The sequence below is a fragment of the Vespula pensylvanica genome, chromosome 9, assembly GCF_014466175.1.
Source record: "Vespula pensylvanica isolate Volc-1 chromosome 9, ASM1446617v1, whole genome shotgun sequence".
Classification (NCBI taxonomy): Eukaryota; Metazoa; Arthropoda; class Insecta; order Hymenoptera; family Vespidae; genus Vespula; species Vespula pensylvanica.
The window spans coordinates 7112288-7118174 of NC_057693.1; the positions used below are offsets into that span (position 1 = coordinate 7112288).

The 5887-nt window shown below is 36.6% G+C and overlaps 1 protein-coding gene across 1 annotated transcript in view; it reads right to left on the reverse strand.

Moving 5' to 3' along the window:
* Nucleotides 1–4122, reverse strand: part of LOC122631888 (ribosomal protein S6 kinase beta-1-like) — a 45934-nt gene extending 41812 nt beyond the window's left edge. Inside the window, exon 1 of the mRNA XM_043818089.1 lies at nt 4071–4122. The gene's annotated coding sequence lies outside the window, so the exon portion shown is untranslated. The remainder of the gene's footprint in view (nt 1–4070) is intronic.
* Between the last annotated feature and the right edge of the window lie 1765 nt (nt 4123–5887).

Below are 5887 nucleotides of genomic sequence, written 5' to 3' on the forward strand. Positions count from 1 at the left end.
TTCTCTCTAATACGTATTTTATTATCGAAATATCTTCCATTAAATAAAAATTCGAATCGAAAGGTACGCGAATTAATTAATTAATGAAATACCATGATGTACCACCTTAGATACATCTACATACATACACGTACTTATGTATAACTACATTAGATCTCTCGATATTGATCGTATCCGAAAGCGATCGAACGATTAACACGAAGAATGATAGATCTATCAAGATCGCGTTGTCGAATTCCTTTTTTGTATTTCTTTTTCGTCTTCTTCTTCTTCTTCTTCTTCTTCTTCTTCTTCTTCTTTTTTATTTTTTCGAGAGATCTCTTTCCGGTTGTCAGTATAACGCTGTCTCAATTCGCGGAGTCGTCGATGCGTGCACGACGAAGTGCCAGCGATTCTGTCGTAAAAACGTACGACCCTCTTTCTCTCTCTCTCTCTCTTTAGATCTTATTTAGTTCCCTCTCTCCCTCCCTCTCTCACGCTCTCTCTCTCTCTCTTTCTCTCCATCGATCACGTAGGTGCGCAAAGAGAGTTTACGCGACGGGTGCGTCACGTGTACGCATCGAGATGAGCGATCATCGTCTCTCTCTCTCTCTCTCTCTCTCTCTCTCCCTCTCCTCTCTCTCTCTCTCTCTCTCTCTCATCGGCGTTTCTTTAGAGTATGCTCGCTTAACCGGCTTGCCACCCCGCGTACTGACACGCCCGTCTTTGCGGTCACCTTTCTCTCTCTCCTTCTTTCTCCCTCTCTCTCTCCCTCTTTTCTCGTTGGCTATAGATCTCGAAGGAGTTCATCTCTTCATCGAATACGAATACGTCGGGACTACTTCCTTCGGCCTTCGTAGATCTAACACGAGCCAATGTACCTTACTTGCCAAGGGACGGACGGACGTTTACGAGTAACAAGAGATCCATAGGATCTTATCCTATCTTTCATTTTCATTTTTTTTCTTTCATTTTTTTTTTTACGTCTTCTTCTACCTTTCTTTTTTCTATCCTGCTTCTTCTTTTTCTTCTTCTTCTTCTTCTTCTTCTTCTCCATCGTCTTCTTCTTTATTTTCTTCCTTTTAGTATTATCCATTGAATTATTGCTCCTCGATCATGATCTAAGAAAAGGTGCAATTTTTATTTGCGCTAGAAACGCACGCGTCAATCATCATCCCCCTTCACCCCTTCATCACTCTTTCCCTTTCTCTCCGCGCGTGCCCTCTTCTTAGTTCTCCTTCTTAAGAAGGAGAAACGGAAAAGGAGCAGTAAGATCTCATGAATTTTGTCACGGATAGATGCCCGTTTTACAGCTGTTCTCTCTCTCCTTCCTTCTCTCTCTCTCTCTCTCTCTCTCTCTCTCTCTTTCTTTTTGTTTGTCTCTATATATCTTTATCTCTATTTCTATACCCCTATTTCGCGACACTCAACTCTCTCTCTTTCTCTCTCTATTTATTACTAGAACACCAAAACTCTAACCTATCTTTCTATACACCTACTACCGAGAAGTTTAGCGGGTAACTGTAAACGTTGTGTTTTCAACGTCCCTAAGTAATTTTCTCTAGGTTCCCACTTGGGACTTTAATTTGCCAAACAATTTCATATCTCTCTCTCTCTCTCTCTCTCTCTCTCTCTCTCTCTCTCTCTCTCTCTCTCTATAGACTCTCTTCGAACCACTTGTTGGACCGTACTATTCCTTTCTTCCTTCCTATGATCAAAGTACGATGATATCTTTCTTTCCATTCGTATTTGAAGTTTTTTCTTCTCCGATGGAGAGAATAAAAAGAGAAAAATGTTCATGAAAATCTCATCGCCGGAAGCGTTGGAAATAGCGAGGAAGAAAAATTTTCTCTCTCTTTTCCTCTTCATCTTTTTCTCGAGAACTCCAAGGAAAATTTTGTCGACGAGACGCGTCCTAATGATTTGGTAGGAACTCGACCGTCTAGATGCTTCCAACGATCGTCGTCGTCGTCGTCGTCGTCAGGCGTCGGGCGTCGGGCGTCGGGCGTCGTCATCATCGTCGTCGTCGTCGTCGTCGTCGTCGTCGTCGTCATCGTCGTCGTCGTCGTCGTCGTCGTCGTCGTCGTTAGCTGAGATCTCGACGATTACGAGCGTTTTCCCGTTTCTCTTCGGTCCGTTCGAGAAGCGAGTGGCCCTGGGCATCCTCCTCTTGCCTCTTCGTAGAGATGACGGATGGGGACAGTTGTTGCATCGTCGTCGTCGCTGCCAAGAATATCTTCTCTCCATATTCTGTCTCTGTCTCTCTGTCTGTCTCTTTCTCTCTCTCTCTCTCTCTTTCCGCCCTCTTTCCACTCTCCTTTGGTTCCTCCTTCGACCATCTCCCGACGAAACAACTTTTCGTCTCTACTTCGTGCATTCTGCTGCGCCTAACTTCGTTAATCCCATGGGTATATCTTTTATATATGTATGTATGTATGTATCTATGTATGTGTGATATACACGTATAAAAAAAGAAGTATTTCTTTTCTGTAAATGAAATTGGATTATAATTTTAAACGTTGAATGAATATCTCTTTGTGACTTTTATAAGCACGTTATTTTTAATATATAGTTTATGATCCCTTTCTTTTTTCGTACTGAATGAATTTTTATTTATCCCCGGCTACGTTATTTTTATTCTTTAATATCATTTATGAAACAATTTTCTTGATGAAACGCGCTTAACCTCGTTAATCCAATTCGAATCCATTTATATACGCAGATAGATATCTATGGATGTAAACTAGAAAATGTTTATCTTCTTTAAGTGAAATTCCATTACGAATTTTAGATATCGAACGATTTCTCTCATAATTTGTCTCTTTACGATTTTATATATATATATATTTTTTTTTTTTTTTAATATACAATTTGTGTTTCTTTTTATACGAATAAAAGCTGTTTATGGTCGAGTAATTTTATATACGACATTTTTCTAAAATATTATTTATAAAACAATTTTCTTCGCATAAAACTTTTTTCGGTGTCTCTTACATCTTCGTAAGATCAGTTTAGCGACGCATAAAAAAGATGATCTTCGATCGTCGCCATCGGATCGAGAGGAAAACGAAGAGAGAACGCACGCTCGTTTGCGATCGCATATCCCGAGCCGATCGAAAGCCGATACGTACGGAATTCATGCGGAAAGAAGAAGCATTACGATCGATGCTCGCTCGCAGATTCGAACCGATACACTTGTATTATTTTTTTAAGTCCGTTAAATATAGAAGGCGTGTCTCAACGTCCGGTTATGTTCCCAAGTAAAATCGTTTTATCGACATTGTACCAATGTAAAAGCTTGTATCGATCGAGACGAGTACCTGTATCGATTATTATACAAATGAAAAAAGATTCTATGAACTAGTTGTAAGATTTTCAAACGTTATTCCGAGAAATTTATATTTTTTTCTTTGGTTCTATAATAATGATAATAATAATAATAATAATAATAATAATAATAATAATAATAATAATAATAATAATAATAATAATGACGATGATAATAATAATAATAATAGTAATAACATACAACATACATGCGCACGAGTCACTCTTGTTCTTCCAGTCAACTATCTCCCTCTCTCTCTCTCTCTCTCTCTCTCTCTCTCTCTATCTCTCTCTCTTTCATAATGTTTTTCAAAAGAAACGAAGTAATTTCCTTTTGCTCGTGAAACTTTTCTAAATGGAAATTATGCAATTTCATCTATTTACATGATAAAAGTTTCAAGAATTAATTCACGATTTCACGAGGTACGTATGAATTTTAATGAACGGTTTTAACGATCGTCGCGCAAAACTTGCCAGTAGCTCTCGGAAATAAATTAATCGGTATTGGCAGACTACTCGTTGAGGACGAATCCTTCCGACGGATTTCCGTCATCGTTTGGATATGATTTCGTACATTAGGAATGGTTCTGGTCCTACCACAAATTAATTTCATTTACATACATACGTACGTATGTCTCTGGAAGATCGAGTCGACACTAAGAAAACTAACTCGATTTCTTTCTTATACGACATATACACTCGTATCTAAATATTTAGATATATGTGTGTGTATGTGTGTGTATCAGAAATTTCAAGGTACTTACGATTTGTTTACAAATAACAAGAAGCGTTTATCTTGAATGGGAACTCAAAGAGTAAAGACGTGTCGTGAGATCGCTCCGAACTGAAACATATATATATACATATATACGCACATGTATAATCGTAAATAGGTAAGAATAAAATTTTGTTTATTGTTCCAACACGAGTGCATGCAACAATATGTACATATACATATAATAAATCGAGAGAAAGAGAGAGAGAGAGAGAGAGAGAGAGAATCAAGAAAAATGAAAAACATGCAAGAAAAATAAATAAATCACTATAATAAATTATAGAAAAATATATAGATAAGTACCTTATCCATACGTTTATTTAATAAAAATAATAAAAACGATATGAAATATTATTGTAATCCGTTAATAAACAAAATATTTTATCTTCAACATTCGTGTATCTAATACTACAAGGATAAAAATGAAAATTGTGAAACGCATTTGAAGAGAAATCGATCAGAGTATAATAAATCGTTTGTTAAAAAATCAGTAAGAAAAAATATATTACAACCGTGGAATAACTATAGCGATATATCACTAATAATAAGAATTATCGTTGGAACGCTCGAGTTCAGGATATCCATTCTGAAAACCAGAATATCGGTTCGCCGGAGCATCGCCTTCTGTGCGAGCTTAACCACTCGTAACGGTATCTCTTAGAACGATGATCCGATTCCTTACGATTAAAATGTCGCTCCTTCCACGAGACAATATTAGCTCGTCCTAGATTCAAAACCTTTTCATCGCTATTCCTTCTTTCTCTCTCTTTCTCTCTCTCTCTCTCTCTCTCTCTCTCTAGTTCTCTCTCTTTCTTTATCTATCTATCTTTGTCTTCTGTCTCTATACTTTTAGAAAATTTTACTTTTCATCCATAACGACGAAGGATCGAAGAAATTTTCCGAAAGAGAAATATTCCGAAACCGATTACAAAATTAACTTAATTTTTCTTTTCTTTCTTCATTATTATTATTATTTTCTTTCTATTTTTTTTTTTCTTTTTGAAAAACGGATAGGTATCCTATGCGACGTATATAGTTTATCGTCTAGATAAAAAAGAAATTATGAATGAAACAATTGAAAACGTATTAAATTATGAATGAAAACAATGAAAAATGATCAATTACGTAAGACGCTTTTCACATACATACATTACAAATATAATCGACGTAATCGAAAAAAAAAAAAAAGAGAGAGAGAGAAAAAGGAAAAGAGAAAGAGACATTAAATATATATCGCGTGTAGAAAAATTAAGAATAAAAGAAATGATGATACCGGTTGGGTTTCTACGTAAGGAAGAACAAAAAAAAAATGCATAATATAAGAGATAAAAAAGAGGGAGGAAAGGGAAAGCAAAAAGAAGATGAGGAAGTAATAGAAGCAGAAGCAGAAGAAGAAGAAGAAGAAGAAGAAGAAGAAGAAGAAGAGAAAGAAGTAAAAGAAGAGGGAAAAAATGGGGAAAAAAAAGAAAAGAAAAAAAAAAGAGAAATGAGAAAAAGAGAAAGAAAGATAGAAAGAAAAAAAGAAGCAAAAAAGAAGAGAGAGAGAGAGAGAGAAAAAGAAAAACTTTTCATCGGAGCGTGGCTTATAAGTAAATCTTGAGTGCAAACTCGTGGAAAAAAGAAAGGATTGGTTTTATCGAAGACCGATATATTCGTAGGAGCACGAGCGCGCGCGCGTGCCGATCGATCGAACGGCATTGAAGAAGTCCTTATCCGAGTACACCCTGTATAAAGGCCGTACTCTGAATCTATATCGAACGGGCGAGTCCCACCTTCCTCTCTCTCTCTCTCTCTATCTCTCTCTTT